General features: G+C 39.2%; 1 non-coding gene across 1 annotated transcript; it reads left to right on the top strand.

The window, feature by feature from the left end:
* Positions 1-928: 928 nt before the first annotated feature.
* On the top strand, positions 929-1,002 carry Trnat-ugu (transfer RNA threonine (anticodon UGU)). The gene has a single exon. It is a non-coding gene; the product is annotated as a tRNA-Thr (tRNA).
* Positions 1,003-12,449: the final 11,447 nt, after the last annotated feature.

Below are 12,449 nucleotides of genomic sequence, written 5' to 3' on the forward strand. Positions count from 1 at the left end.
GAATAGCAAACAAAATTGCGAAACGTTCTACCTACAGACCGGCAGCGTACGAAGTCACATTTGCTGCTAAAGGGATGGACTAATGGCAGGCGCTGGGTCCTATAACCTCGACCCTCTGTAACGTTATTAGAATTATATATTAATACCTACAGCTGCTGACGGGCGTTGATATATACCAACGGGGACACATGAAAATGTGTGCCCCGGCCGGCCACAGTGGCCATGCGGTTCTAGGCGCTACAGTCTGGAACCGCGCGACAGCTACGGTCGCAGGTTCGAATCCTGCCTCGGGCATGGATGTGTGTGATGTCCTTAGGTTAGTTAGGTTTAAGTAGTTCTAAGTTCTAGGGGACTGATGACCAAGGAAGTTAAGTCCCATAGTGCTCAGAGCCATTTGAACCATTTTGTATGCCCCGACCAGGACTCGAACTCGGGATCTGCTGCTTCCCGTGGCAGACGCTCTATCCAGCTGAGCCACAGAGGGCACAGAGGATAGTGCGAATGCAGGGACTATCTTGCGCACACCTCGCGCGAGACCCACATTCTTACCTTATATGTCCACACACTACATTCGTAGTGTCCCTACCAAACACACTCATTACTCGTCGAAGGCATTCTTACCAAGTCCCGTAAGAGTTGGGGTAATAAGTATGCATCTGCACAGAAGTGGAAGGTTACGGCTGGTATTGCCAGAACTATGTACTTATATGGATATGGTATCTGCTCTTTCGGCCATGACCTTCCTCTTCTGTGCGGATGCACACAATTTAGCCGCACTCTTACGGGACTTGGTAAGAATGTCTTCCACGAGTAATGAGTGTGTTGGGTGGGGACACTACGAATGTAGTGTGTGGACATACAAGGTAAGAATGTGGGTCTCGCGGGAGGCGTGCGCAAGATAGTCCCTGCATTCGCACTATCCTGTCTGCCCTCGGTAGCTCAGATGGATAGAGCGTCTGCCATGTAAGCAGGAGATCCCGGGTTCGAGTCCCGGTCGGGGAACACAGTTTCACCTGCCCCGTTAATATGTATCGACGCCCATCAGCAACTGAAGGCATTAATATACAAATCTAACTTTGTTCTAGACGGCTCCAGGTCATAAATGGTATCTGTTCTTTCGGACGTGTCCGAAAGAGCAGACACCATATCCATACAAGTATATACTCTGTAACGTTGGTGGATGAGTCCTCTACAACCATTCAAAATTTATCGCAACATTTCTGGGACATCCCTTGTAATAGAAAAGTAAAACAACAATTTCTTAGAGATCCGTTAACACGATTTCTTTGAAGCCTTTTTGTCCGCTTGTCTCTGTTTTGGCCATCAGAATAGCACGCAGGGCTGACGTGTTTAAAATATTTTCAATCAAGTGTTAGAAACATTGTTTAGTGCACGTTATAAATAAAACATGGTTTCATTAAAAGGGTTTAATTTAATGTTTAAAACGAATAAAGAAACTCATTTTTACGTATTTTTACCAGACTATGGGGTAAAGCTCAGGTTCCGACCACATCTCACCAAATCTCATCTAGGTGGATCCAGATTTTAAAGAGGACCCCTAATATCATTAATGGACGTCCCCAAGCCGGCGGTTGACTTGAAGAGAATTGGAAATCTGTATTGTCGATGATTCACTTGAAGAACGACTGCGTCTGTATTCATCAAAACCCTCCGACTCACGGAAAAGTAGAATCATCAATTATGGTGCTCTTGACTGCGGGGCTAGTTTGAATGCGACCAATTAACACCCCAAATTTGAAGAACTTTCTTTCAGCAGGAAAACAGACTGTTCGTAAAGTATGGTTAAGTTTTGACAGGGATCATGCCGGGTCCCGCTCAGATTCAAGGCCACCCCGACTGCGGTAGCCTTGACCCAAGCGATACCGACGCATTGTGCATGACGCGGGTTACCAAGGGGGAGGGGGGAGGGGGGAGGGGGAAGGGTGTAGTTTGCACCCACCCAAAACACAATAAAAAATAAATTCGTTAATTGTTGTTGACTTATGTTAAGAACAATCTTTTTAAAGAGGTACTGTTCCGTTACTAGGATTCAAAACACGAAAAATGAAAATAACTTTTAGCACAATGTTAGCAGCATAAACACACTTTCAGTAACTCCTACTACTAAGGGGGGTACTTTATGGCCACCCTAACAAAAATTTAAAAATGCAAATTTAATTAACTGTTGTTGACTTTTACTCACAACATACTTATTAAAAAGATAATGATGTATGAACTTGCGGCATGCTGCAGTTGAAAAATAAGTCCGCAACTTGTTTTATAATTGAAATGAATGGGTGTGCCTCCGTTATAAGTTGCATAGAGAAGGATCTTTTTTATTTCTTGACACCTGTATCCGTTTCCGAACCATGCTACAAAGAAAATGCAACATACGACATAGCTGGAACCTTTTATTTCAGGTACTAATGTGGAAGTAAGATCCTGAACCAGAAAATAGTATGACGATTAACTACTACTTAAACTTAAAATTTTGGTTTCAGTTTAACAGAAAAATTTAAAACATCTGTGGAATCAGGGAGAAGGATTAATCACAGAAAATAATTTTTTTCAATTTTTTTAAAATATGGCGTACCTGACTAAATGACAATCACAACAGTTTCACAAGGTGGGTGCGAAGCACCGCCCCTACCTCCCGCTCTTCGGTATTGCGAGGGTTAAAACGGCCCTTTGTGCGGAAGTAAAAATTTGTAAATTTGTGGTAAGGTCTAATGGGAACAAACTGCTGAGGTCATCGGTCCCTACACTTACACACTACTTATTGTAACTAAAACTAACTTAGGTTAAGGTTGACACACATACCCATGCCCGAGGGAGGACTCGAACCTCCGACCGGGGGAGCCGCACGGACCGTAACAAAACCCCTCAGACAGCGCGGCGACCCCGCGACCCCACGCGGCTGTGTGGTTTTATTAAAAGTGTTTAAATTCATGTTTAAAACGAATAAAGAAATTCATTTTTAATTATTTTTACCCGACTATGGTGAAATTCAAATAAACAGATTTGTAACATGACGTAATTTACATAACAGTTTGCGCGTTTGCCTGCGCCAATAACAAAGTTGGAAACCACAGGTAGCTGATGGAATCTTTGGCAGTTATTGAAGAAGTTGAAAAATCTTTGCACTCATCCCATGGTGCTCATCCCATGGTGCAACAAAAGTTAAGATAAATAAAATTATCGGATCAAATCTTGATCTAAGGTTTATGAATTAGGCAAAAAATATTTTGTATCGAACATGTAGAGAACTTCCTATTTGTTCTGCCAATGTCCGATATTCTTTCACATAAATACGTTCCTGCCACTTCTTGTGACGTGGAAAGGTAATTTTCTATGTACATTAATGTTCTGTCTGACAAATGTATAAACCCAAATGAAGAAAATTTGGAGAAATTGATTGTTGTGTCCTCTTTTAGTAGAAAATAACAATAAATATAGAACTGAACTTTGATACCACATGTTTTTATTGTTTTGCCGCCTCATTGTGCAACTTTAATGGTATGATCATGAATCCATGCATGTGTTACCAAATAATAGTGCATGAAATTCCGGGCTCTATTGATTACAAGATTCAGTGGTGAATATTTGTGTTAGCTGCATGAGAAGCAACTGTGTTCATTCTTAAAACTATGTGACTAGTAGCGACATACTGCAAACAGGCCACTGTTTTTTAAGATGTAGGTATCTTTTTCCATTTAAGAATATCACTATAATCAGGTAAATATTAAAAGAAGATAGCAGCTAACATCTAATATGTGTGTGGGTAACTACCTTTTTCGAAGAATTTCAGTTTCTCAAATAAAAATTACACTGCAAATGCAAACTGAGTGTTGTTGTTGTTGTGGTCTTCAGTCCTGAGACTGGTTTGATGCAGCTCTCCATGCTACTCTATCCTGTGCAAGCTTCTTCATCTCCCAGTACCTACTGCAGCCTACATCCTTCTGAATCTGCTTAGTGTATTCATCTCTTGGACTCCCTCTACGATTTTTACCCTCCACACTGCCCTCCAATGCTAAATTTGTGATCCCTTGATGCCTCAAAACATGTCCTACCAACCGATCCCTTCTTCTAGTCAAGTTGTGCCACAAACTTCTCTTCTCCCCAATCCTATTCAATACCTCCTCATTAGTTACGTGATCTACCCACCTTATCTTCAGCATAAGCATTTCGAAAGCTTCTATTCTCTTCTTGTCCATAATAGTTATCGTCCATGTTTCACTTCCATACATGGCTACACTCCATACAAATACTTTCAACTGAGTGTATAGCAGTTTTTAATAACACATTTCTTTCAAATTCACAAGATTAAAAATGTTATTAACTACTACAGTAACAGCTAAATGTTAATACAGTGCATTGATTAAATTGTATGAGATGGTTAGTGTATAAACTGAATTGATCCATATCCCTGAAGGATTTCCTTACAGATGCGATTGACGGAACACAATGAATTAATAAATTAGTGAATTTTCATACTTTTAATTTCCTGCTGATTGCTATTTTTTCATTTGCCAAATACATATCAAGGTTTATATTTTACTTTTATCTTTTCGAAAGCAGCATCTTCCAACGACACGGATTCTTTCTAATTTCTTCGCTGTTGGTTTGAAAATGACAACTATACTCCTACAGGCAACTACTTTAGTTGGCTTTTATTACCACCAGATGCATTCCTCTTTTTGTACCAAATTATACGCAACAGCGTGTTAGTTTTATGGCCGTTATCCCCGAATTAAAACTAATTCTGTTGGTACTGTTTGTCCATGATAAGTTAGCTATTGGCGCGGTGGCTGTCGGGAAGGGCCCTCTACCTATCTCCCCCCCCCCCCCCCCCCCCAAGGGGAAGGCAGCGTCGGCTGCTGACACAACTACCCGCGTTTTGTGCTTACACGAAATCCGTGGCGACACTCACGGAAATATTGCACGCTATGTGATACTTCAGTCGGTTGGGAAATCATATAATTTGTTGATATATTCATGCTCGAGAATTTTACCTAAAATCTACGTATTATTTATCGAAAACAGTGAAAAATGAAAGTAGATGAATGTACAACTTATGACACTACGACTCCAAAGTCAAAAACTGATTTTTGGAATCTTTTTACACATTGAGTTTATTAAACACAGCACAGCAGTAATTTTTACAGAGTGTAATTAATTGTGCCTGAAAGAATTGTTCACTATAGACCAATGTCATTTTGTTCGATTAAAGATCACCATCATCATCGCTTGGGGCTGTGGTATTCATCGACGGCCATTTCCATTATTCTATCTTGTGTCCAATACGCCTGCCCCAGCTGTCGCACTTTCTTGCCAGTCCTTTGCTGTAACTGGAAGGAAAGTAGCATTAACAAGATTCTGCAATACTTTTTTATGTATGTCACTAATGATATTTTTCCCCTCGAAATTGTTTTATTTTGGCTCACGCCAATGCTGTCGGGTTTAGATCGCAATTGTGAACCGACTACTTGTGGTCTATGCGTTTTTATCCACGAAGTATACTTTAACTGCTGGTTTGTTTTCCTGTATTTTGGATAACGTTTCAGCCTTCTTCACTGATGACTCGCAACCACTAACATAGTAATCCTCAAATCACATTTATTAGGCTTTCTGTCTAACTTCCTGCTGTGGTATGGCGCATTATCCATACAATCACGTGGACATCCTCTAGTTTCGTCGACTTCAAGAAGTGTGCAAGTTAGTGGAAAAAATTTCTTGCACAAGGCTCCCTGACAAACTGTATCCCAGACCGTGTTCCTAGTTTCGAGTCCTCATCTGACACACAGTTTTAATTTGTCAAGAAGTTTCAAATCAGCACACACCACGCTGCACACTGAAAATTCATTCTAATTTCTTGCACCTTGCCATCAGTTTGTTTCACAAAACGGAAAGTAGAGTGTCAGTTAAGATATCTTTAAATTATTTTAGCTGATTTTTTTGATTTTGCCGTGTACGTAAATACGTTACATTTGTGACAAAAATTATAAATACTGCTTGCAAAAATCGAAGAGTAATTAAAATGGCAGCCTTTTGATGAGATACCGCGCCACATTTTTTCCTGTTATCGAGTATTTGATATTACAATAGACAAGAGAAGTTCGAAATTTGCATTGAACGTCCTCAAAGTTTTTAATCTAAGTGAAGTCCTCTGATTTTAGTTAACTGAATGGTGTGTTTGCAGGTAACCTTGATATGTACTCCTCTAACATTTTTTTCTGTTTCTTTTTATGTTTTGTCGCGATTTTTATTCATAATGCAATAATAGTGACGACTGCTCTGGTTTTTAAGAATTACTACACTTCTGCCACAGGTACTTGGAGGAAGTTTCTGATAGAAACTTGCTCCAGTGACTTGAAGAAGTAAACTTGAGAAATTTTTGTTCTAATGTAAACATCTCAGCAAGTGCTAGAGAAGTTACTTCCTAGATGACACAAGCCTTTCGTAATACTATGTGTGTAGAGGCAGCTTGACGTTGGCAGAGCTCGAAGGCAAATGACTATCTTTCAGATACTGCTGATTTTCTCCGCTTCTGGCAGCACTAGTGAAAGAGTTAAGTTATCGTGGCGAATCGAGATGTAGGCAGAATGATTGTCTTATGTGTAAGTGACAGATAATCCCCTACATTGGAGAACACAACTATGATGCGTTACCGCTGCAAATATATATTTATGTCCCATTGGTACTGCTTCCCCGACTGAGTGTGTAAGTAACAGAGTGTATGTATGCGTATGTAACAAAATGTGTATGTATAGTGTGTATGTGTAAGTAACAGATTATCCCCCACACTGGAAAATACAACTACCGTGCGTACCGCTGCAAATATATAATTATGTCCCATTGGTACTACTTTCCGACAACGAACGGAATTCGTCGTTGGCTATGATTCGAGTCACGAACTCTTTCTCTTTAAATTATCTACACGAGGTTGAGGTTATCCCTCCTGCCAATAGCTGGCAGCACAAGCAGACAATACCTCTGCGCGGACATTGTAAGTTGCAGTACGTTGTCGAGAGATGGCGCGCGAAGCCTTCACCACTGGTAGAATTTACACGCTCCCACTGACAGAACATCGACTTCCGTACGGCGGAGACCGATTATTTCAGTGCAAAGTCGACAAGAGAAGTGATGACACTCTGAAAAAAAAAAAAAAGAACCGTAACGCTGAAAAAGTTTTCGTGCATGAACTTCTGCAAATAATATACGGAATAAAAGAAGATAGTTATTGTTACTTCAACAGTAGCGAACACAAAGGCAGAGGATGCAACTAAAGTAATAGAACATTTGTTTTGCAGCCTAGCTTTTAGCAGTTATTAAACACTCGAAGCATACGCTAATTAAACGTCAGTTCAACGTTCTCCTTTTCACTGTCGAGTTTTACAGAAATTAAAGCGTATGATGTGAGAACGATTTTGAAAAATAGCATGTGACCTCCGTGAAGACAAGTCTAACATGTAGTACTCGCAATTATACAGAAAATATCAGTGTTTGAAATTGTAATACATTAAATTTGAAGATCTCACAAGATAACAGAGGTAAAATTCAATGAAGTGCATCGTGGACCGGGAAAACACAAATGACTGGATCCATATGTTTATATACATCAACTGATAATTTAGAGACAAATACTTGTATTCTAATGCCTGTTGACGTATTGTACTTACACTTCGTGGAAAAAACTATTCGTTGGACGGTTAGCTTTGAATGTTAGATTTTACATCATATTTTCGTAGGTAAAGCTGAACCAATATTTAAGAAATGTGGAATGTAAAGTAGCAAAATTTTGAAAACACAGGAACAAAAGCACCAGCATACTTCACAAAACTCGTTGTTGTTAATGCACAAACTATCTATATGCACGCTTGTGTAGACACAACAATACACAGTCATAAAGGATTCTCAACAGGCAACCCTGTTCAGAAAATGAATGTTCGTTTGTTAAGCACTTCGTAATGTTTCTCTAATGTTCCTCTACTATGTGAGGTTTATTTGTTTAGTATTTGACTACTTTCTGCGATTCGTTCGTCTCTTCTATCCACTTTATAAATTGAGACAGTATGCAAACAGTGGTTATGGCAGTGGAGGATCAGTTTCAAATTTCTGCTTGGCTATCGAGATTCTGTTTCCCACGATCGCACTAAATCACTTGTGGCCGATGATGGGATTAGTTACACTACTGGTCATTAAAACTTCAACAAAGGGAAGGATATGAATAACTAAATTTTACTTATTGCTCGCAAACCGTGTACCGTAGTAGAAACAATACACTGTATTTGTAGGTGATCATGATAGGGCTATATACCGTACGTCCACATTGTTCTGGAAATGTTCTCTTTTTGAGCTCTGAAATTTGCGTCAGTAAGAAATTTTACTACATCGAATAAGTGAAAAGATAGAAAAGAAGCTGAGTGAAGAACAGCATGGGTTTAGGAAAGGAAGGAGCACGATCGACCTGATATTTTCTATCCGTCAACTGATGGAAAAAAGTTGGGAGTATAGCAAAAGGGTGGTAATGGTTTTTATAGATATAGAAAAGGCATATGACTCAGTTGACAGGGAAAGACTCTGGGAAGAACTGAAGAAGATAGATATAGAAGATGGATACATTAATGTTATAAAGACAATGTACAGAGGCCACAATTGTAGAATTAGAACACCATTGGGGAACTCTGAATACTTCGAAATAAGACAAGGACTTAAGCAAGGAAGTATTCTATCTCCTGCGCTTTTTAATGTTGTGATGGAGGGAATGAATAGGGCAGTTAAAGATATAGTAAAAGAAAAAGACAAAAAGGTGATTTTTGCAGATGATATGGTAATATGGAGTAATAAAGAGGTAGATGTACAGTTACAGCTTGATGCGTGGAAGGAAATAATGAAAAGGTGTGGATTAAAAATAAATAAAGATAAGAGTGAGGTAATGGTATTTGGAAGAGAGAAAGGAATCAACGGAAATATTACCTTGAATGGAGAACCCCTCAAAGTGGTAGAAAGTTTCACTTATTTAGGGAGTGAAACCTCAAACAAGAATAACTAACGAAATTAATAGGAGGTTACAGAAGGGAGGCAATTTCTACCAAACAATAAAACATCTGATTTGGAATAATGAAGTTTCAGAAAGAGCAAAACTCCTTATGTATAAGAATTATTACATCCCTATTGTCACCTATGGTGGAGAAACATGGACAATGACAGAAAGGGACTGGAGCAGACTGCAAGCAGGGGAAATGAAATTTCTCAGAGCAGTTAAGGGAAAAACAAGAATGGACAGAGTAAGGAATGTAGAGATTAGAAAGGACCTCAAACAAGAAAATATGAGAGAAGAAATTGAAAGAAAGAGATTAAGATGGTATAGGCATGTTAAGAGGATGCATGGGCAGAGACTCCCCAAAATTATGGAAGAACTAAAGATGGATGGGAAAAGACCTCGAGGGCGCCCAAGAACACGGTGGAAAATGGGAGTGAGAATATCTGTAGAAAGGAGAGGTGCGACCTGGCAGCAAGTGGAGGAAGAAAAGTGGTGGGAGGACCGAGCCAAATGGAGAGGACTCGTCAGCACCCAGACACGGCAGTAGCTGGAGCGGGATTCGGATATAGATAGAAGAAATTTTAAAATTTGTTAAAATGTTCGGAATTTTGATTTGCCACAATTGAGAGATAAATAATTCGACGATTTACACCGCAGCCTCCGACGTTAGCAAAACTGATTGATGTAGTAGGAGTAAAACGGCCAACTTTACAAAAACTCAATTCGGGACATTTTGTAGATGTGAGAGGAGATTGAGGACAAGTGATTGAGTACCTGTGTTGTGCTGAATTTAGAAGCGAAACGTAAGTTACTAATGCGTTCATTTATTTTTAAATTCGTCTTTGTTATTAACTGGGTTTTGATTTAGAATTTCATAAAAATTTTCACAAGCTTCCATATTAAATTTTACATTGAGCATTGCACGTAGCTTTACAACTTTAAGTCGCGATTTTTACGATGTCCAAATGACGTTCATCAACAAAAATATTCGTTCGGTAGATGCGGTCGTCCCAAGTAAACAGAGTAGGTACTGGACGATGGTAAGACAGTTTTTATTAGGTTTTCGCATTCATTAAGTTTTCCAAGCACCTCTAACCACCGTTGCTCCGTACTGCTCTTCATCTCTTCCCATCTCTTCAGAACATCGTGGTTCACGTAATTTTAGACGTAGGTGACTTCGTCGAATAAGTTACCTTCTGCTGTTGTCGGCGTTGCCGTCGTAGGCATATGCACCATTAACTGTTGTTGAGGAATACAGTTGTTTTCTAAGCGACTTTCGCAACTGCTTTTCAGAGCCACAAAAGCCGTAAAGCTAATTTTGTCTCCTTCCATCACTTTCGTGGAACCTGCGAATTTTAGCCACAGCATTCAGTACAGATGGACATTTTTCTTGCGATAAAAGTAAGCTTTCAATGGTACATGTACTTGCGAGATTCTGTTAGTTGCATTCAAAATTGCAGGCCATCGTGTTTACAATATCCCAAAATTTCTTTGTACTGCATCTCTGCCTCTTCGCAAAAATCTCTGAGAGCGTCTATACGCACTGGATATGTACAGAAGTACGGATACAGCGTCGTAACAATATATTCGACGTCCACTGGCTACAAATCCGCTGATGTAGGTATGGCGTTGTGTGCAGTGTGCGTTGCGCATCCCACACCAACTATTTTTCTTCCTAAGCCCTCTGGAAGTTTGAAGGAAACGTTACATTGTCCTTCACGTTAAATTCCACCAGAATTTGTGTTGGTATTATAAGCACCAATCCCAGTCACTTTCTCTTTAAGATCGTGCTTTCCAAGGGCAACGACTGCAGTTCCATCTGGTAAATTCAGGATATCTAATATTCTTACTTTAATTCCAGTTGTAGGATGGAAATACCATACTACCATTCAAAATATGTTGACGTCTTTATGGTTTGAAACATCTGCGCATATGCAGGTGAACGGAACGTCATTAAGTTCTGCCTTCAGGCCGTCTAAAGAATACAGCGCAATACACTCTTTACAGTTTCCTCTCACTTAGTTTTCCCGCAGCGAAACTTCTTTTCAAATACTTTTTGAATTAATTTAGAAGTGCACTCCGTGGTTCTAAAACACTGACTCACCGCGTGGATGTCCCTCAAACTTTCTTCGGCTTATAGTGTCCCTTTTGAAATATTCAATCCGATATATTTGAAGTAAATAATAAAAGGACTCTGAATAATATTATGTGGACGTAACGACAAATTAATTATGAAAATGTATTAAATTAGCTTCAAAGAAAGACTATATCGATTGCAATGTAATAAAAAGACACTGTTTATATTAGATGAGATCGTAGTGCATAACGTTCTCGAAACTAACATTATTATCTTTGTCATTAAATATAAGAGAAAAAAGATATTTAAAATCACTTCGAGGCAGATCATTCAAGTGTGTATTCTGTGCTTAGTGGAAGTAAATTTACAAAAAGTGAGTGCACTGTGTTACTTAAAGAACCCATGCAAACAATTCTTCCTGAATTAATAACTGCAAGAAGTTATTTAGCATTTTTTCAGTCTTTGCGAAGCGAGCAGCAGTGATCTTTGACTGGCAGCAATTGGCCGCCATTACGCGGGGTATTTAAATTTAGTTTTTTGTGTGACATATCACCGCAGCCGGAGGAGAAAGAAGCATTTCAAGTTATTCAATTAACTAAAGTGCAAAGCTTCACCAATTTTATTTCGTCAAAAAATGCATACTTTCAAAGATACGATTTATTCTAGGTCAATGAACGTAGCCTGCATTACGTTTCGCCGAAAGCATTTGAAATAATTTGTAGAGAGCCTGGCGCTCATTTGAAACATAATTTAATATTTATCTTTGGCCACCTACGAATCAATACATATATATTTCTTATATTATCCCTTTCTTGCGTTTCACTTAATAATAATAATTAATAACGACAGAAAGGAAGGGATAATATAGGCTCTTGCAAGTTCTTGATCGACGTGTATTTCTTGACAGAAGTAAGCAGACAGTGATGACGATGTACTTGCAACGATCATCGCGTTTTTACGCTTATCAGATGTTAAATGCCGTCGTACTGTATACCGTATTGGCTGCTGTGAACAACGGGGAAAACATCCCTTTGCATATATTACACCGTGCTTCAGAAGGTGCTGAACACTTCTTTAAACATGAGAACTCTGTTTGCAAGTCTTGCGTAAATTTACAACTGCACTTTTTCGCAGTCCTCGGCTTGGCTACATAAAACAAGCAGATTGCAGGTTAACAATGGCGAGTCACCGCGCGGACTGATATAAACCCCAAAGAACTGCTTCGTGTCGAATGTCTTTTTTCTCGGTTTACTGCCAGCCTCTGTGTTATTTTTGTTGTGATGCATTGCATTACAATACTCTCAATTTAATTTCTTTTTCTTTTCTACA

This window comes from Schistocerca serialis, chromosome 6 (assembly GCF_023864345.2).
Source record: "Schistocerca serialis cubense isolate TAMUIC-IGC-003099 chromosome 6, iqSchSeri2.2, whole genome shotgun sequence".
Lineage (NCBI taxonomy): Eukaryota > Metazoa > Arthropoda > Insecta > Orthoptera > Acrididae > Schistocerca > Schistocerca serialis.